The sequence below is a fragment of the Choristoneura fumiferana genome, chromosome 3 (assembly GCF_025370935.1).
Source record: "Choristoneura fumiferana chromosome 3, NRCan_CFum_1, whole genome shotgun sequence".
In the NCBI taxonomy this organism is placed as follows: domain Eukaryota; kingdom Metazoa; phylum Arthropoda; class Insecta; order Lepidoptera; family Tortricidae; genus Choristoneura; species Choristoneura fumiferana.
The window spans coordinates 4573271-4595784 of record NC_133474.1 but is presented as its reverse complement, the minus strand read 5'-3'; the positions used below and the strand labels follow the sequence as shown (position 1 = coordinate 4595784).

Below are 22514 nucleotides of genomic sequence, written 5' to 3'. Positions count from 1 at the left end.
TGATCTTGATACCGGGTCATCCGCTTCGTAATTGTGTTAACGCCGACCTTGCATTGTACGAGTAATGCACGTGGAACTATTCTGCAGTAAAACTGTTTTATAACTTCACTACTTAATAGGATTTTTTTGCATTTTTAATGCGGATTTTTTTGCCTAATGCGCTTTGTACGGTTAACCTAAAAGGTTGCAAATAACTCTATTAATTTTGCTACATTATCCGTCCGTTTGTCTGTCACGCACAGGGTTCTCTGGAACCGTAATATAGACAGCTGAAATTAAATCGTGAACAGAATTATTTTTTCTTACTCTGTGAACCTTGTTGGATATAATATTCAGAAATATGTAAAATGAATTTTGTTATGTAATAAAAATAATTAATTCACCTTATTTAATTACTTTATTACCTAATAACGTATTGAGAGAAATAAATATTATAATAACTAATAAGTATGTCTTTTTTCCCTTTCAGGCAGAAAGAAAACAACTATAACAAAAAGTAGTGCTAATCACCTATTGGTGTTAATTCCTTAATGATACATAACGACTATGTTACTAGCTAACAAAATAAGGCAAATTAAACATACAGTAAATAGTTATTTTATATATTGTTAATATTTATTTTACTAATTAAATTTCGTTCACAGTTCCACTGAATTCTTTAACAGAATAATTATCACCTCATCGGAATTGTACCTTATATTTTTTTATGAAAACTCCAACAATGAGAGGAAACTGTAACAGCCAATTATTATTTCATTAATATTCTTCACCGTGTCCATTTATTAATATTGTTGTTATTTATCATGGCATTGAATTATAATAATGGTGAAGCAACGAGATTTAAAGTTGTACAGTCAGCAGCCATATGTGGATGTGTGGTTATGGACCGCCCTCCTTTACTGCCAGGGTACTTAATATAGTGTATAGGAGCAATTACTAAAACTATATAGAATGCCGCAAGAACAAAACAAATGTAGCAAAAAGTCTGAAAATCACCCACCAGCAAATAATTATGTTTGTTCTTCATAGATTGTTAGGTACTTATATCCATAGTATAGAATCTCATTTTTTACTTGCCTTTAAAATACGAAATCTTCAGTGCGCGAAAACTCTCAATTACCCGGTTTTTTACATACTTAGTTTTTTTTCTAAATGAAGCTGTTTTAAAAAATGTTTTTTGGAAAATAAATTTACCCAATTACAGCTAATGGATTCAATACCCAATTACTTTGCGGAGGTGTCAATGAACAAAGTGCAAGTTTGTAGCGAGCAAGGTGGAAATAATACATCATAACATAACTATAACTTACGCCTATATGAAAACATGTTTATGATTGTTTTTTCATGCATAATAAATTTCCATACTAATTAAAGATAAAGTATATTCAAATACCTGAAATTTCACGCACGCGATCCTATGGAAGCACCAAATTATATACTAACAAAAATATACAGTATTTTTATAGCTTATATGTTAATGAAATACGTTGTTATTTTTACTGCACTGTTTTGGGACCGTACAGTTACGAGCATTCAAATGTGTATATTTTTGTAACCTATTAAAATGAAGATGGACCGATGGGCACGAATCGTAACCGAATGGGATCCGAGGGATGGGCATAGGAGCAGAGGCAGACCCAAGAGATGGCGGGACGACCTGAGCGCTTTTCAGCTCGAGTCGCAGGTGCATGCCCAGGACAGGCAAGAGTGGCGGAGGAAAGGGGAGGCCTTTGCCCAGCAGTGGGACATAATACAGACTACATAAAAAAAATACAATGAAGATGGTGGAAAAGTATAGACATGCGCTTAAGATTGTGTTAGACTAGACCTCGATTTTTCATGTAGTGATTAAATACAATATAATAATATTAGTACGTAGGTACCCACTAAACAACTAGTCGTCTTTGATGTGCTCGTTTTAGCTTTGAGAATGAAGTTGTAAAGAGTTCGAGACGCGTCAGTACTTTTTGGGGTAGTTAAATCTGTGTGACATGAGTGTGGTTATTTATGAAAGTTAATAAAAATGGATTTTCTGAATGAAAACAAATACGTACAGCTACGTATACAAGTGTAGTAGTGGAAGTGTACTAGCTTTATCAACGAGTGGTAAAACAAGTCCTGTGTTTAATTTTACGTGACCGTAAGTATAAAGTCCAATTCCGTATGAATATCGGGATTAAAAAGTAACCTTTGTATTATTTTGACTTTTCTATAAAAAAGTTTCATAGCGTGGGCAAGCCTTCTATAGGCTGAGATGATGACGAAACAGAGTTGGCGTTGCATCTTTTATAGAGCAGTCCAAACTACTCGCGAAACACACGGGGCGATTTTCCGGCCACAAAATACGTTTCCGGTCGGTCGCGGGCCGGATTAGCATAATGTTGCCATTAATCCGGCCGGCCGCCCGCCGGTTCGGACATGTCGACAATTTTTCGCTACGTCTAGCAACGGCCTATATATGCATCAGCAGGGCTACTACGAAATTCGAAAGTCGAAGTTCGTGTCGTTCGGTCCCTCTGACACTTATACTATTTAATACGAGAGCGAGAGGGACGGTACGACACGAACTTCGATTTTCGAACGTCGGAGTAAGCCCTCTGTTTGACGTAGTTTCGTTTCGGTTTCTATGCGTTGCTAGGTGTTTAGTAGTTAGCGAGAATTTGATTAAAGGCAAAACATTGTTTTGTTGTTCGTATTAGTATTCTTTCGGGCACCAAAATAAGCAGTCGAAGGAGAAAAGTTTTAGGCAATCCAGAGAGTGAGACCCCGTTTGTTAGGTGGGTAGTTCTACTACCGTTTCATCCGCTATCAGTTTCCTGTCGCATATCATAGAAATGACCTACAGTTAGCATAAAATTTTAACAAATTGAAATTGCACACTGTTTTTTGTTTTATGAATTAACTAGCCGTTACCCGCGACTCCGTCCGCGTAGAATTCGTTTAGCGCTATCCCGTCGAAACTATGCAATTTTCTGGGATAAAAACTATCATATGTCCATCTCCGGGACTCAAACTATCTGTGTACTAAATTTCATCTAAATCGGTTCAATGTTTTAGTCGTGATGAAGTAACAAACAAACAAACAGACTTACAAACTTTCGCATTTATAATATTAGTGGGATTCCGCTCGGTATCGCTCATTTCTTCAATATCTGTGACAGGATACTAATATCGATTGAGACACTAGTAGAACTTCCCAGGTATGTAAATTACTGAATCAGGCGTTAATTTGCGGAGGTCCATATAAACGATTACTTTGTTCACCCGCGACCTTCCGATATCTATGTCTATGCAACAATGTGCATGCAACTCGTCCTGCACTTTCACACTGTTAAACACTTGCACTAATCACACAAACCCAACTTTCACGACCACTACAACTGACGCGTTTCGAACTCCTAACATCTGGTTAAATAATTAGCAATAACAGTTAGTTTATTAACTGTAATTGTTAGGTATATCTTCTGATGTAACACCTCGCCGTTGTACTTCTCACAGTACGCACTTTTCTTATGGATTTATGACGCGAACGAAGCCGCAGGTTAAATATACGTAGTTATTTAAAAACATGGACTAAAGTCATCAACATAGCTCAGAGAATTAGCTACTGTAAGTGGCTGTGGGCTGGTCATATCTGCCTTAGAATCGACAAGCGGTGGACTGAAATGTGAGTGGAGACCGCGTCTCGGCAAACGTAGTGTAGAACGCCCTCCGGTCATGTGGAGTGACGATCCGCAAATTGCTGCTGGTAGAAGCTGAATGCGTCGAGCCGAGGACAAGGCGCAATGGCGCACAATGGACTGGTATAGGCTGATGATGATAATTTGTAAAATGCCTTGTATTCACCATACAAGCACGGCATAAGATATTTAATTACAATAGCTGTCTTAGGTAACTGTTAACTCAGTCATAGCGGTTGAGACATAAAACGACTCTTAAAACAGGAATGCAATTTAGCAACAAACAGTCTTCATTTCACGGTTCACATAATGCTCAAGAAGCAATCAACCCTTCGAATGCCTAGTTTTGTAACGGAAATTACAGTATCTGGGAAGCTACTACGAAATTTGAAATTGGAAGTTCGAATAGTGCTGTCTCTCTAACTCTTCGGTTAATACTATTAGCGTAAACGGAACGCCACGATTGACGTTAAAAATCGAACTTCGTAGTGTAAGGCACCCAACTGTATGTGTGTATGTGTGGGCGGCGGATGTCAATATCATATGATTAGTGATGCGGTTAATTGTCGATAAAACTTTTCAGATAAAAATGTCGATAGAAAAATGTTCCATCGTAAACGAAATAAATAACCAGAGAGCGAAATTTTCATGGTATTTTTAGAATATCCAAATGGCAAAAAACGGAACCCACTTTCACTGCCACTTTTTTCCGAAACTATAAGAACTATACTGTTGAAACTTGGTAAGTAGATGTATTCTGTGAACCGCATTAAGATTTTCACACAAAAATAAAAAAGAAAAAAATATTGGTCCCTATACTTAGAACTGAAACTCAATTTTTTTTTCATCAAACCCATACGTGTGGGGTATCTATGTATAGGTCTTCAAAAATGATATTGAGGTTTCTAATATATTTTTTTTCTAAACTGATTAGTTTGAGCGAGAGACAATTCCAAAGTGGTAAAATGTCTGTCGTCGTCGTTGTCGTCCCCCCCCCCTGTAACTTCTAAAATAAGAGTGATAAAACTAAAAAAATATATGATGTACATGCAAACTACCACCGGAAATTGGTTTGAACGAGATCTAGTAAGTAGTTTTTTTAATACGTCATAAATCGTAAAGTAAAGGAAACTTTTATATTATGTTACTTGTTGCTACGGAACCCTTTATGGGCGAGTCGGACTCGCACTTGGCCGCTTTTTATTAACCCCCGACGCAAAAGAGGGGTGTTATAAGTTTGACTGTGTAATTGACGTGAATTAGTTTTTTTTTTGTCATTTGGCAGGTTTTCTAGCGATGGTTTTTCGACATGTTTTATCAAAATTGGTTCAGCCGTTTTTGAGATATTGAACTTTGATTTTAGATAACGAGATTTGTATTTACTTTTATTCGAATACTTAATTAAGTTGTACAGGCAAGGATAATGTACTGCAGCATTTATATGTCGGAAGTTTTAGGATCAGACAGCGGGGCGTAAATATTAAATAAATTTACTAGCTGAAATTTGTATTACAAAACTCACGAAGTTTGGGGAACAATTAATTTTTTTTGTTTTGTTTTACATTTATTTTACGAAAAAATAATTCAAATATATTTCGACAAACGTATTTCACAAACCTTAATGGGTAGACTCGAATTAGTTACAATAAATAGTACCACAAAACTCTCTTCCATTATAAAATGTAAAGGTTAAAGGTTAATTACATAAATTAATGTCGGCGGTTAGACAAAGTTTGTGGTAAAATTTAAGTTTAATAGCTGAAGAGTAGGTTTCGGCTTTATAATTTTCGCGATTTTGAGGTCGAATTAATGAACTTAAGCATTTAGGGGTATCTAAAATGTGCACAGTTCCTATGGAAGTACGGCCTTTCGGAAAAGTTGTTTACACTAATGATGTTTCGCCTTTTGAGCAAATGAAGCTTTATTTATTATGTGTGCTAACTATTCTAATTGTGAAGAAAGTTAGCGATAAAAAATGTTAGCCGGGAAAAATATAAACTAACGCAATTTGTCCAAAGTCTTAAGAATTTTGACTAAAGAACGGAGCCAAAGATGTGTTACCTAGGTGAGGAATAGAAGCAAGAATATTGTTACCATAAGCTTTACTGTTGTTTAGGAATAGGGGGGGGGGGGGGGTTGTCATAGGAATAACTTAGGTATTTTAAAATACTGGAAGTTTTGATGTTCTGGCTTTTAGGGAATTACGTAAACACAATGCTTCGGAAAACCCGAAAATAAAGACTAATTCGTTAATGTGCTTAATCGTAATAATTCAAAGCCCATTCATGAAAACACACCACGCCTTTGAAACTTATTACATTTGTCAAATAAAAAAACCCGCTTAGCCAACCTTCAAACAAAAGGTGAATTACTTCATTCATATTATCTAGATGTACTTCGCTCCTTTGCGTACAAATTATAGATTTCAGAATTTTTAACTGATCAGTGTAGTTTTAGGTGTCAATGAACTTTATATTTGATTTGTTTGGATTTTTATTTATTTATTTTCGAAAAAAACAAACGAGCAAGTAGAGTGCACTACCCTTTAAGAAAATAATAGGTTTCTTTCCTTCTAGAATATCACTTAGTTGTACCGTGGGTGGCAAAAAAGCCGTGGACCGAACTGTGATAGACTGCCAATGCAAAAGTGGTAAACATGAAAAGAAAGTTGTTTGCCAGTGGTGCGATGAAGAAACAGCAGTAGCCACAGATTGAACAATTATACTAATCAAACTCAAAAGAAAAACGGATTCAGTGAAAATCAGCGTCTTTGCATTTCATGAATCGACAAATGCTGAGTGAACTCCTTTTTTGGAATCACCTCAACAATAAATTGACTAATACCTACCTTTGTGTCTTAGACAGGCTATGTAAATACCCTACTGTAATATTGTTGTGATGTTTTTCAAAATAAATCATTCATTCATCCATTCATTCAAAATAGGGGCCACGCGTGTTTCACTGGTAAAATGGAAATACACTGAATAAATATAATTCTTAATAACATCCCTTGTCTATAAACTAACCTAAGCAACAAAAAGTTGGAATACCCCCGACATTGTCACCTCAAAGTTCAATATCTCCAAAACGGCTAAACGAGTTTTGATAAAACATGTCTAAGAACCATCGCTAGAAAACCTGCTTTCAAATAAAAAACCACATCCAAATCGGTCCACTCGTTTAAGAGCTACGGTGCCACAGACAGACACACATACACATAGTGGTCAAACTTATAACACCCCTCTTTTTGCGTCGGGACTCGGGGGTTAAAATGAATTTATTGATACAACGTAACACAATAGAAATACTTTTCATTGAATTAAATATATTCAGGTAAAAACGCTAGGTGTTTTTTTATTTTATTTTACCGATGTAACTCAAGTAGCCCTTATTTTCTTTTGACTAGTATGCTTTGAGCTCTTTCCATTATACATGCTGTATAATGATACACAAGGATGAACATCCCTCCTCAACTTCTCCCGAGAACACCGGGTATACGAGTAAATATTCAGCCAGAAAGTTAAACTGCAACTTATCTCTTCTCAAATCGATAGCACTACCAATTTTCCTGTTGTCGTCATATTTACGATAATCTTACAAAGGATTCTGAAGACCGGTTTAACCGCAAACCGAGTCTTTAGGTCAGCAAACAATGGTTCTTTGGACTAACAGTTTATAGTTGAGGAACAGTAAACTATCATGAAGATTTGAGTTACTATTATACAGTGTGTTAATCTACGAAAACTAAATCTTTTGAGCCGTGCATGTTAAAGATGAGAAATGAGGTTGAGGATACGAACTATTAGAAAAACAGACAATTTTTATTTATGATTTTATGAATAATGATAACTTAATCATAATTTTGTACGAAATATTAGAAAAACAGACAATCATATTTCAGTTCAAGTATTAGATTAGTGGTTAGAGAATGACTACCTACGAAGCTTGAATTCCCGTGTAATATTTGTATGAAAATAGAATGTTTGTTCTTCTAATGTATTTAAGTATGTATCTATATCTATATAATTATATTTATCCGTTGAGTAAGCTTTGCTAAGCTTACTTTGGGACTAGGTCAATTGGTGTGAATTGTCCCGTGATATTTATTTATTATTTAAGTAAGCGCTCTCTTGAACTATTCGCTACTTAGCCAACATTTTTATTTTTTGACCAACTCCAAACAAAAAAGAAGGTAACTAAAAAAGTCCATTAGACCTGTTTGGTTTATTTAATATTATATGTCTGTTCTTGTGTTATATATATTTTCTGTGGCAGCAGAAAGTTAATTTAAAATATATTTGTGCTTACTGTAAGAAATTTATTCGAATCACTAGCACAAATTTGTTCAGTGACTTACCGTTGCTTGTTGTCTACTGCGGTATTCGGTATTACATCATTATCGACCGTTTGTTTTCACAGCCTTTATTCTAGCTTCAATTAATTTAAGTGATTCAACTATTCTAGTTAATTCTATTTACGGATGTTATCTATTGTACGGATGCCCTTGACACGAAGGAGCTCTGTCGTAAGTTCATAACCGACAAAGCAAGAAAAACAAAAAATATTGTTCGAGGTTTTTTTTATAAGTGTAAAATTCAGCTTGGTTTAAAAAAACGGGAGTTTTTTCCCGTTCGCTTCCAGTTGCTTGTAACTTCAGTATGATTAATGTTTAAGTGTTCTTTGTTGTATATACATATCCCGAATCACCTTTTGTTGCACCAAACTTGTACCCATCAATGTCGAAGTCGAAGCCCCGTAAAAACTGCAATCACGCTGGCAGTAAACGTAAAAATCACGAAAAGAGTTCCATTGTGTTTCAACAATACAAAAAAACACTAGCGTCGCTTTTCCCTCTGTAAAAAGTCCCTTTGTCCGACGCGCCCCTTTCCTGAAAACGGCTACCCCCGAGGCGGGTAGCGACACTGGCCACCACGTGTGCACATGCTGTCCTTCTCAGATATCACACCCATCGTGTGCAGCTATCTTCTTTTAGCTCCACCGATCAGCGCACGCATTGCAGGTGACTGAGAATTCGTCGTTCGCTCGGTTCAGTCGCTCTGTAGCAGTCGCGTGGGCAGGACGCTGTCGCGATTCATTTGTTTCCCGCGAAAAATTACGTGTCTCAAATCATATTTCGAATTTCGTTTGAATTTCGAATAAAACATCATTCTAATTAGTGTTTTATGGCGGTAGTTTGGTACCGTTAAAAGTGTGCAAGCGCTCTGTGATTCGTGATCATTTATTTTCTTTTTTTTGAGGATTTCTGTTAATCGACAGCTGGTTAAAAAAACGTAAGTATTTTTTTATTTATCTCTTATGAATTTGTTCTACTTATCTCTTCCTAATTTTAGAAATAGGTATACCCTTTTTACAAAACATGGAAGAAAGATACATAAGATTATATAGTCTACTCGTAATTTTGCAAGAATATGTTCAGCTTTTAAACGAAACGATCAACTTTTGGGTCAAGATAAATTTCGACAAAATGTTACTTACTTCCGTTTGATAAATTCAAATTAATTAATTGTTTAGAACCGCCAGAAGGTCTGTAGACATTGTCTGGCGAGGAATGCAAATTATCTTTTGTGCTCTAAATACTTAAATTTGGGACGTCAGTCAGGATTTCAAGTTAAATTGTCATGTTTAATTAATTAAAAATTATATCTTTTATGCAATGTAAAAACAAAGAACATTTCTTTACGCCGGAGGCTACCTACCGAATTTAAAGAAAATAAAACTTGTGAATATAGTTACCAATTATAAAAAATTAAAACAATTACCTCCCTGTTCTGGTGTTAGTGTGAACTTTACGGTCACGATATTTAATTTGTGATTCATTTTGTGAAAAAATCATTTGATGACAATATTCGATCTGGAGTGGATCCCAAATTAAAATTGTTGTTTAGTACTTTAGTACGCTAAGTATGTGGCAAATTAATCATAAAATTATCAATATTCATTCCCATTTTGAACAAGCTTTACTTAAAAGCTTTCCATTGTTGTGTGTACGAAATCTGTCAATCACATTGAAAATGTATTAAGCGTCATAACGTGTATACCAATACGTCAATGCATCACACACGACTGTACACTAAACGACTACAGTGTAAACTTCATTTTTATACTTAGTTATAACAGTATACTAGTAGATTTTAAATAATTTATTGAATCAGGCGTTACTTTGAGTCCAACTGGTAGCATGGTGTACGGTTGTGTCACTCTGAAGATGAGCTCTGGTTGAGTTCGAAACGCGTCAGTGTAGTGCGGTGGTGGTGATAGATGGGTTTGTGTGATTTGTGTGTTTTCTTACAGTGTGGAGGTGGAGGAACTGCATGAACACGCATATTTTGCATAAGCTTAGCTATCGTAAGGTCGCGGGTGAGCAAGGAAATTCTTTTAGTTCACTAGTAGATTTTACATACGAACGCACTAGTTCTTGCCAAAATTCTTTTCTATGAATAATCTTAATTCCGGAACCAAAGTTAGGAATTGATGACAATTATCGCGGCAATTTGATATATTTTATACGATATTTGCAATTTGAAATAAATTACGTAAGTATTTCGTAGGTCGGGTTTACTTTCAATTGTTTTTTAACCTCCGACGCAAAAAGAGGGGTGTTATAAGTTTGACCGCTATGTGTGTCTTTGTGTGTGTGGCACCGTAGCTCTTAAACGGTTGGACCGACTTGAATACGGTTTTTTTATTTGAAAGCAGGTTTTCTAGCAATGGTTCTTAGACATGTTTTATCGAAATCGGTTTAGCCGTTTTTGAGATATTGAACTTTGAAGTGACAAAGTCGGGGGTTTTCCAACTTGTTATTGGTTAAGTTAGGTAAGGTTATACGAGTATACTTAATGTTACTTTCACGCTTATGCTCGTAACCTTAGCACTATCGAATGTTCTTAATTTTAACTTGATTTTTACAGTTTACTTGAAATAGATAATAACCGTGCGACCCGTACATAATTATTGCAAGACACTGGATCGTGAAGATAGGTATTAATATAATCGTATGACCGTTCGACAGTACTGAATCTATCCAAGTTACTTAGGATCTTCAGAATATCGAATAGAACAGAGCTTACCGGAAAATTTTCCAATTTACACATCACGGCCACATTTCTGCCACATACCCATTTATTGTGACTACCTTGAAGCTTAGATACATGTTCATTTTTTTTATACAATGTAGGCTTGCGTTTGGCCACGATCACGCCTGATGTAAAGCGAGGATGAGGCCTACGATTCATTCATTCGATTTGTTCATGTTACAGGTTTTGTATTTTAAAGTCATTACTAGAATACAATTGACAATTAAATGAATATTTTTAAAGTACAAAAGATTTGGCTAACCGCAGTTGACGTGGAATATCTTTAACCCCATTTTATCATCACTAAACTGGTCACACTAGGAATCCTACTCAAGAAAGCCTTAAAAGACGTAGGTAAAGAGCGTATCGATGTTCGATGAAAATTAAATGTGAAAAACATATTATCTAGGATCGTAAAAGCAATGTAAAATAATGAATTCATCACACTGGATTTTAAAATATCTACGAAGACACCACACGTGTTTAATGTACGCCCCGGTTAGAAATTGGCACCGAAAATGTTAACAAATCCTTATTTCCGCTTCACAGATTTCCATTTATATTTAATTTATAATGTGCTCATCGTTCAAACCACCGTTTATTACGTTTTGCTCATTTAAATTTGGGACTGCTGTTAAATTTCATTTTACGGTTCGCGAAGTGCTTTAACCATTCCCGAATTATCTGATTGGTTCATCAGTGTTTTTTCTACTACCGCTGGTTTTAACTAGATTTAATACGAGTGTTGTGGTTACTTACATTATAAACAAACAACTTACTTAAGTCGCATATAGCACCATGTTGACTTTACAATTTTGCAACATCATTGTTTCGAATCCCATTTGGTTCGATGAACTGGCCAGTTGCGGTAATACATACTGGCAAGTTAAAAAGTAAGGAAAAAGATTTTATAATTTTTAAATGAACAAAAAAAAGATACTAGCAATGAGGAAGTTGTAGTTACAGCAGGCAAGCTGATATAATTTAAGCCAAAAACACCACAAGAAACGAATGTCAAAGTGAACCAATGCATATCGTCTGGTAAACCCATTCTATTTTCAACCCGTATAGACCGCGACAGATAGTTGGCCGGCGACGACTTTCCGAATCTTATTTTTAAATTAAGAAAAAATCTTTCAAACCTTTTGTTTCTTTGCGTTCTATAAAAACTTTTTCTGTTGCCAAACGACACTTATTTCGAATTGTACGGAAGATTTATACGTACTAGTGTTCTTGCAGCTGTTAGTATATTTCTCTTAAGTTCCTGATTTATTTTAGTTTGGAATTAATTACTAGACTTTTTGCAACGTTGCCGAATTTCATTTATCTGCTCTCGAAATTAGGAGAGCAAGTGGGCGTGCTTTCATTTTATTTTATTTTTTAGGTATTTAGCGTCCTTCAAGACATCAAATGAAAAATTAATAATTATTTCAGCGAAAAATGTTGTAAAGTGAAATTTATTTTCATTTTAATGCCAACGGTTCTAATAAAAATAGTCTGACTCTTTTTTGATCGATTAGAATAAATACTTATTTTTTTGACACAAGATGTATTATAAAGACTTGGCTACAATACAGTAGTGCTTTAATTACTTTTTGCCATTCAATGTCACTTTCTGTCTTATGGTATTAGATAAACGATGAAAGTGTTTGGACACATGTTGCTAGCTGCAGAAAAAAGTTAGGTAATTTGGTGCCGTTCGAGTAATACGTATGGTGTCTCGTCTATAAATAAAGGTCATTCGAATTATTTTAATTAACATCGAGATCAACGAACAGAAATAAGAAAAGAACGCGAAAGATTTTTAAATTCCTCGTGGATTTAGCTCCACGATTGTGTAAAGTTGGAATAAAAGTTAAAGCCCGATTTAAAATCTCATACTAAGCTTCAGCGCTATCTAGCTAAGTTTATGCCTAAGAAACGAAAGACTTAAAGAATTTCACTGTATATCACGACGTACACTTCTTAGCCAATAATAAAGAAAAAAATAGTTAGTAATACATTGATTCGTAATTACTGTCAAAATCTACCACCGGTTCAGAATTGTTTTTTTTTTGCATCATGCACAAATTTTAACCTATTTACATGAAATTTGCACACAAAGTATTTGTGTGGAAGCGGGGGCAATTGTGCATGATGACATTTATGTCGCACAGACGTAACTGCCTGACATATGGTTCAGGAACAGTATGTTGCAAAAACAAGTATGTGCAATGTTAATTAATTTCAAGATGTAATTTTTTGGGAAATCCTAAGAGGATTTAGTAAAATTCAGAGATTCATTTGAACTGCCGGGTCTGATGGTTTATACGCGTGAAGCCGCAAGTATATCCTAGCGAGAACATTATAAAAGTTATTTTCGTTTTAAAAATAAATATTAATTTTGCGTGTGACGAACACCAATGAATCGAGCATTGGTATCGGTTAGATTAAAATTCATATCGGTCTTCGAGTTAGCTTAGTTTGCCACGGTTACGATTACGGAGTCATAAATAGTTTGATCATATATATTGTGAAACTAGGATTATGATTTTATGGACATTTGGTTTCTTTGTAATTGTCCTTGTTAAATTTGACAATCGAGTATTTTTACCCACGACGGAAAGGAGAAGGTTTAGCGTTTAGCCTGAGAGATTGTTTGTTTGTTTGTGCGCACTGTTAGTACAAGATTTTCTTAGTTTGGGGCTAGGTCAAGTGGTGTAATTTGTCCTAAGATATTATTATTGTCTTTCTACGTTAGATCAAAAATACAGGAAATCTCCACGTCTCGTCGCTACAATAGGTACACCTGTATTTTATCTGCCGCGATTTGTATTGTAATGCAATTGTAATACACGTCTAATACTTCAACATCTGTCTGTCAGTTTCTGGCTCCCTCCTGTTTGTATAATACAACGTCGTGCGTTGTTGTGAAATTCTGTCGTGTTATGATTTGGTTTTATCGCTCCGTTTGACTTGACGAAAATTGTTTTCAGATTATACGCGGTTGCTAAGGGATTTCTTAGTAATTGTAACGTAGTTAAGGAAAGTTTTAATTTTTACTCGTTCGGTTCGTTCTGTTGAGTTTTTGTTTTGGATTTTTCAAGGTAATTGAACAAATCCGACAAATCCCCATTTTTTCAAACAAAATAGTTTCATTTGTCCAAGCTTTTATTTAGTTTCACCTGTCCCGTTGTCTGTCTGTCTGTCTGTAATCAAATCTTGCAAGTTCAATTCGACCAACTTCCTCTAGTTGGATTGACTTGAAATTTGGTATGCAAATGTAGTTTTAGTGGTAACCTCCTCCTGAATCCCCTCTCTTACGTAGTTATTTTTAACGTAGTTTATATAATATTTTGGATACTTAATATTTCTACGTAATTAAAAATTATTCAATGAACAATTTGGACAATTCGGGCTGGATAAAGTTGCGGGTTCACGCAAGCCACTTCCAACCGAGACAATTGGAAGTCTATGGGGGAGGCCTATTTTTTATTTATTTGATTTGGTACAATTACATATTGTAAACAACACAATGGAAATTAACATACATAATGGAAACAATTTCAGTGTCTTCAATACAATTACAATTGCACTCAACATTCATGCACACAAATTTTTAAACTAAATACTAAAAAATACAAAAGAAGTAAATTTGCTAAGTACATATATTCTTATTGCAATGATATTTTTCGCGTATATGTGGCTAGTGTTTCATAAAAAATATCAACATCTTGATTTAGAGCATTAAATAGACGACACATTCGTTGTATGGGAGCATTGTGGCTGACATTATTGTAAGTAGGTAGTTGCTATAGCAAACACATTTTGGTTTCGCGTGCGCTTCGTACCAACCCTAAAGCATATAAGAAGATTCCCGTCGAGATCGCCACGCAATATCTTATACAGTGTTACCAAGTCAATGATATGGCGTCGATGAGACAGAGAATCGAGGTTGAATTTTACGAGTCCGTTACCGTAATCAGGAATCAAACGACGCGTCTCTGTTCTACTGCAGAGATGCCGAACAAATCGCCTCTGAATCGACTTGATCGAATTGATCACAGTACTTATCATAAATAGGTTGCCAGATAACACAGCAGTATTCAAGTGAACTTCTCACCAACGAAGAATATAATGTGACTAAGCTATTTATATTTTAAATCTATGTCCAACAGTAGAAGTCCTACCATAGTAAAAGAGAACAAGTAGGCTCACTACGAACAAAAGTACATTGCGCGGCTTAAATGTGTGCGCGCGGGTTGGCGCCGGTACGCACGCACCCGTCGCATGCACACACTGATAATTTAAGGAGGATTAAGTTTTCTTTAGTCAAGGCTGCGCTGCCGTCGGTGCCGGTCACCTTTTACGTTCGCGTACTCGTACTTATGTATTTTTTGTATTAGGTAAAGTTGTAAATTAGTAGTATATAAGTGTAGTATAATAATTTCGTGCAAGGATACTTAAAAAAATAATAGATACCTACCTGCCTATAAACAATATAGTTGTAGTATTATGTGTAGGTAAACATGAGTAGTATGTATACAGTCGCCATCACCATTCCGGCGAATTTATAAATAATATTTTTAAATTTAGTATAATAATGATAATATAATGGCATAGAATCTCTCTGGTTTCTCTAGACACAGACATTAAACAATTTTAAGTTGACTTACGTACTAAAATTATTTAGCGGTAGGTAATTAATCTAAAATAGACGTCGACAACCCTAAGCGTCCGCGCCGGAGTAGCCAGTTAAGTCTTCTAAAGGGTCGGAGTGGACCTACTGGTTCTCTTTTACTATGGTCTTACGGCTGATATGATGATGATAAATTTGGGCAATTTCGGCCATTATTCTCAGTGTTAATTTGTGCTTTATAAAGCACGTGAGGACTTACGAAGATATACATAACTAAACCTAAAAACTTTGCAATTTTACGCACAGGGAGTGAACACCGAAAGCTTACGTAAACCCGGACAAATTTACGTGGACCATTCAATTTTTGATCTTACTCCTCGGTCATAAAAAAATACAAACGAATTGGCGAAGAAGAACTAAAACATTAAAATAGTTTTATAGTAGTTTGCATACGTTTGTATGTAGATCAGTCGAAATTAGCCTTTGTTTTTAGAGACGTATGGTCGCTGATGGGTGCAAAATATAAAGCTGTAAAACCTGCGCATGCACAGTTGATCGTTGTTCTCATAAGGAAGCCGCGGCCTCGTAGATGTTTAGAATGGTTCTAGTAATTGGTAAATAGATATGGCTGAGGTTGGATACAAACGTAATAATCAGAATGGAAGCCAAGCCAATATTTAGCAAAATTCGTGTCAAATAGGTTTCGAGACGCAGTGACTGACAGTATAATGTTCAAAAGTTCAGTTTTTGCTGATTTTTAGTCACCATCCAAATTTGATGTGTGATTTAGTATCAGTACATCAGCAGAGGGAACGATGAAGATATAGTCGCACGGATTGAGAAAGGGATGCTTGGATGATTTGGGCATGTTGAAAGAATGAATGAAAACAGATTGACTAATTAGGCAGATCTATAAGACGAGCGTGAATGGGAACGTTGGAAGAGGAAGGCCTAGACGAACGTACCACGATCAAATGAGGACGTTCTGAAGAAAGGTCGGGTCAGGAGTATTCTAAACCGACGTGCATACATGAAATATTGATGAATGTAGAGGAAGCGAGAGTTGTATGCCAGGATCGTAGCAAGTGGAAGGATGTAGTCTCTGCCTACCCCGTTGGGAAAGATGTGTGATTTTATGTATAGGTATGGATGTACATCAGTAGATTTCACTCTTATTTTTCAATGCGTGATGACTAGATGATTCCAAAGCTTCTGTTCGCAAGACTGGCAGATTGCTGATTTGGGACAATTTCGTGTCATGTGCATTTTATTTTTATTTATTTCCCCATGTTGTCCCAATCATACAAAAAAATACATGCTTAAATTGGTATTAGACGCACACATAAGTAAAAAGTTCTTATTTTGCCATCTGCACTTACGGGGGGGGGGGGGGGGGGGTCGAAATTGAGACCACAAGCCTTGTAGTCAAGTTCTCTAACCAAGAAGCGGATCTAAGTATATAAGGAATTTTTGGGGTGCAACCCAGTGCCCCGTGGACATAAAGGGCCCCAACCCCGATTGGAGACCTATTTTATCATTGTCGCTCAGAGTTTTTAGTAAAATCGCAATTAGTTGATAATTATTAGGTAGACACCACTAGTATGGCGGTAAAATGTGGAATCAAAAGAACAATCACACAAAATCAATAGCAAGATCAATCGTTTCTCAAACATTCTCCCATTCCTACTCATTAGCTAAGGAATAGGTGGAATTGTCCGCATCCTGGGCTACGCCGACCCGGCTACTTTATACTTTATCCGTCCCATAAAATACCTTAAAGTGCGCATCCGGCCTGTAATTTTATAGCTATTTGTAATTTACTGGCTCTCCGTCTGTAATTCCTTTGCTATACCTTCTTAGCATACCTAACAGACAATACAACTCTAAGAAGTCAAGTATTTTGCGCGTGTACTTAAAGTACCCATTGCTTTGACCATATTAAGAATATTTATTTGTATTAAAAAAAACTACATTGACCAGAAATTCGTTTCTAAGTTAAGTCAGTTCACAAAGAAATAATGGGATTCATAAATAAATATATATTCTATAGTTAAGAATTTGATAAACTGCTTGTATTCCGCATAAATAATTGAAGACTTATTTATTACCACTGCGCCTCTATTCATATAAGGTTTGTATAAAGTATAAGGTTGCCATAGGTGACCTTTAGCGTGCTCCGTATTATGCTAGCGATAGGGTAAACGTCTTAATACTGGACGCGCTAATCCCGAATAGATACATTCTGCTGTCCTGTCACGTATATTGCTAAAGATATAAAAAGGTGACAAATATTAGGACAGTGATGAGCACGTTTACCTTATAATCATGAATTCAACGTTTCGATAGCTATAAATAAAATTTGAATTTAAAAAAGACTTAACGTTATCAATATCCTTTCAGACTAAAATGCCTCTAACATATTGACAGATAGACAGGACGCGTGCGGACGCTACAAAAAGGGTTCTGTGTCCGACATTTTGAATGCGGAAATTTAACGCTAAATTTGACAAAGTTTCAATTTGGATGATGGAATTATTTTTATCTCGGAAAATCGCTACCTCAAAGAGCGATTTAGCTACGTAACTTCTATTCGATGCTCTCAGAACTTTCTCCTTACCGTGCCTCTTTCTAACTCTAAATTCTATGTCTAATCACTATCCAGGCTATTCGGTTGTGGAATTCCTTACCGATTGACTTATGACGGGCAAAATCTCTGTCACTCTTTAAATCTATGCTTAAGGAGCACTATCTGTCATCGTGTCATCGTGTGATAATTAGCTTTATCCTAGTTAATTTATTTATATGTGGCTGTTTATCCCATTGCCTATATTTATTTTAGACGTGTATAATATGTACGATAATGTGTATGTGTAGATGTGTTTTTGTTGCATTTTAATTTTTCTGATCTACTGTTAATGCACCACCTGCTGTGAACTAGTCCTTCCTTCTTTCTCTAAAAAGGTTGCCTGGAAGAGATAGCTCTTAAGCGATAAGGCCGCCTATTGCTTACCTTGTAATTTTCTCTGTGTACCTGTTTTCTGTATCGCTTACTATTTCTGGTGTACAATAAAGAGTAATTGTATTGTATTGTATTGTGTTGTATTGTATTGCATAGTTCCCGTGGGATGGCGATTAACAAATTCGCTGCAGACAGAGTCGCGAGCTAAATAACAATATGAAGGTAGCCTCAAATTGTGTGCAAATACCATGCACATTATCAATTTAACGACTAAAAAGGTCTAAAAGTATCATTTCCTGCGCACTTACTCTTTTCTATAAGCACATTATTTATGCCCATGCGGGTTATTACGTAGTCGTTGCCTGCTAAATGTTATATGTAAATAATGGCGTTTACTGTCAAATGCGGCTTATTTAATACGAAGCTTGTACCAATTAACGTTATTTATTAGTTATGAGCGCTGTTTTGTTATTGATATAGTAACGAGGAATATGGCCCCGAAGCGCATTTCTTTACTAACCTAATCATTACATAAATACAGGATCGTGGGTTCTGCTGTTACAGTCAACAGTCGTAAAAATGCCATAAACCTTTTACTTATAATTATGATACAGAAAATATTATAATATATTCGGATTACAAGTCATATGCATACCGTTTTATTCGAAAGATTCCAGATGTAGTAATTTGCTAACTACACGTCTCGGAATAGCAACTGTCACGCTAACATGTTGTACCAAGTCTCATAGTACCAAGCGTTCAGCTCTTGTCAAACGCGCGCGGGTGTGCGAACGGACGTTCACATGACGGCCATACTGACTTTTCGTTCTGTTGTCACCGAATTTACCTACGTAATTATACCTAATTGCAGTTCAACCAGATACTAGGGAATGATGGGAAAATGGATCGCAAATGTCCAGCTACATACTTCATACCTACTCGTATGGGAAGTTCAATAAATAAAAGCTTGTAAAGTTAACATAGCTTTTAAAAGGTATCCTTAAAAATATCGACGTAAACCGAAAATCTTATTACAAAATCCTGCCTTTACGCTAGGACCATAAATAAGATGTGGCAATCCTAAAATTAATTTGACCACCATCACTAAAGCCCTAACATCTTATTTTAACCACTTACCCATCACCCCTGATATATCTCACAAGCGTACGCCTCACGCCCCAGGACAAAACCTTTTTTGGGACAAAACAAAGCAGTCACGGTAGGTACGATATCACGATTGATATCGACGCCATTACAGAGAAATGTGACCCTTAGAATAAAAGCCGTGAGTGCAATTTTGTGGGTTAGTTTTGTGCCTAATTAATCTGAGATCGCTTTATTTTGCCCGGGCAAGGTCCAAGAGGAATCGGGCCCGATTTTATGTATACTGACGGTGTAATTTAGTATATGGTATTAATATGGATATAAATACAATTTCTAATATTCTTTATTGAATACCATACCAATATAATTCTGAATTACTGAACAGTTTTCGATTTTCGATTTTCCAGGTTATTTGAATGACGTTCATGCTCAATATATGTTATTAAATTTTGCCCAGGACTTCGTTTCCCAAAAGATAAAAACTAACCTATGTCCTTCTCAGGATCTAAAACTATCTCTATAGGATAGTGCACGAGGTAGCAGAAAGACTAGAGATTCTTTCACATCTATACTAATATTATAAAGAAGAAAGATTTGGATTTTTAAATTTTCGTATTTTTTGATGTTTGTTACGAATTAACTGAAAAACTACTAGACCGATTTTAAAAATTCCTTTACTATTACAATGCTAAATTATTCCAAAATGCCATAGGCTATATATACTACCAGAAAAAAATAGGGTTCCGTACTAAAACTTCAATAATGTAACTCAAGGTGTAAAAAAAGTTGCAAGTTTCGCTCGCTCAACGCCATCTACTGATTGCAAACGAAGTTAACACGTCACGTCATCTTGAGAGCTGAGGTAGGTCACCGTTCATGGACAGTGCCCTCTATTCTTGTTTAAACTTAAAATATTATCCCACGGAAACGCATTACCGAGATATCAAGTATCTTATGACTCAATTCAGATCTTTGTCTATCTGTACGCCAAGTTTTATGTAAATTCGTGGAGCCGTTATTGCGTGTTTGACTAACAAACATCTAAACATTAAAACCTCCAAACAATCTTCACAAACTTTCACATTTATAATATTAAGTAGAATAGTGGTATGATGGATATGTATTGTTTAAAGGCGTTATAGTTTGGTGGTGCTTTGGTTGTAGTTTGGTAGATGATCAAGTTTATGTCACACTATGAAGGTTAGTTAAAATAAATATTCAATGTCGACACAGTACGCGCGTAAATTAACTTGCATAATATTTAATTGTCCTACCAGTACCAATAGAACCTGTTTGCCAATTATTCGCGTAATTTTGCCCGTAACTTGTAATATTTGATAGCGTGCCGATACGGTACATAAATAGTTAGTTTTATTAGGGATCCTCAACTGGAAATCTATTGCAACACTATATCACTCTAGTTCCTTAATTATCTTCAATGTTATTTAAACTTAAGCCTGTTTTCAACCTAAACGCACATGGAACTATAGGTTTTAAAACAGAAATTTCTTTTAACGGGATTTATCATTTTTTCATGTTTAAAATGTGGAGAGAACCAAATATAAGCCAAATTTAATGGTCTATTTTTCTCTAGAGCTTTGAAAACTTTTGAGGCCAGAATTCTATTGTATTACATATTTTTTTATTGGCTTGGATATCCAATAAATTCCTTTTGTACCCTTTATATGGTTAGACATAAACATGCGCAAAATAAGACTTTCTACGAATATTATGGGACTATCGAGGTTAGAATGCAGGTTTTTTTTTTCACTTTCCACACACTAAGGGTTAAGTTAGAGAGAAAAAAAAATAGTGAAAGATAATGTTTTTGTGAAGTTAAAAAAGTTCCAACAAAACTCAAGGAAAAAGAAACGTAATTAGAAAGATGAATACTTACTTTTTCTGGCAATATGGCGTTCCTGTTCAAATTGTTGTAAGATATTTTTGTCGCATTCTTAATTGCTAAAACATATTCAATTTCCATAAGATTTTTAAGTTTTAGGGAATTTTAATGTAGATGTTAAGATAGCTGCAGCAGATAGATACCTGCAACCTAGTTAATCAGATCACGCTTGACTAGTTTGTTCTTGTGACCGGTTCCCACTCTCATGGTTGACTTTAAACCATCCACCGACATGTTTTATTTATGCTATTTGTCAATATCTTTTTTTATCTGGATACCTCGTATCAGGAATTAAGAATTATCTACCGTTTTATTATTTTTTATGATCCCTTGTGTATCGATAGACGATAAGGAAAAGAAATTAACACATTGAGACGTTCTTCTACGTATTGCTTTTAATACTTTCTGCACCACCAATCATTTGACGTAGGTTTTTAAATGAGCTGTCAAAACATGATTCTTCCATAGATTTTGTATGGCAATGCCTATCTATGACGTCACTTATTTGCTTATCGACTATTTATTTCGTTTAAATCAACTATAAACTAAATTTCACTATTGATAGAAAATTAATACAATAAATGACTCTTTACTGAACATCACAATAGAAAGCGATACAGAAAACATGTGGATACGGATAATATTACTAGGTAGACAATAGGCGACCTTATCGCTTCAGAGCGATCTCTTCCAGGCTTTAATTGATTAATCTGTTTTTCAGGGCTTAAAAGTGTTTTATTGCGTTGCGTATTGTAATTGTTCGTTTATAGTGTTAACTACCCTATTGCTATCAGTGAAGTTATTTCCATGAGCACACGTAATAAGCCTTTTTATCGTGATCGGACAGCGAATGCGTCAGTAATTACACTGAGGCCTGGATTCTCGGTGTACACTCACTTTCGTGAAAAAATATGCGTTTTAGTAGCTTGTTGCTCTAACAAATATGGGGTAGACAAGATTATGTGAATGCTATTGCGGGTGACTGTACTTGTCAAACTAGGGTTCTATAAGATTTGTAATTTGAATCAACATGCCTGAAACTAAGCTGTTTGATTTGATTGCAGCTTAAAAGCAGCTGTCCACCTAGCTGTTGAACCTTCCTTCTGCGTAAAATTGTTAATCGCTATCCCGCGGGAACTATGCTATTTCCCAGGAT

At 35.6% G+C, this 22514-nt stretch overlaps 1 protein-coding gene across 4 annotated transcripts in view; it reads left to right on the top strand.

The window, feature by feature from the left end:
* The window catches only part of LOC141426402 (pseudouridylate synthase RPUSD2-like), a 469933-nt gene that overhangs the window by 222664 nt on the left and 224755 nt on the right, over window positions 1–22514 (top strand). For 2 of the 4 annotated variants that reach the window (XM_074085285.1, XM_074085287.1), the window contains exon 1: window positions 8707–8971. The exons of 1 other annotated variant lie outside the window; for it this stretch is intronic. The gene's annotated coding sequence lies outside the window, so the exon portion shown is untranslated. Of the gene's footprint in view, window positions 1–8704; window positions 8972–22514 lie in introns of those variants that run through there. One more of the 4 variants, XM_074085288.1, reaches the window with a different exon arrangement.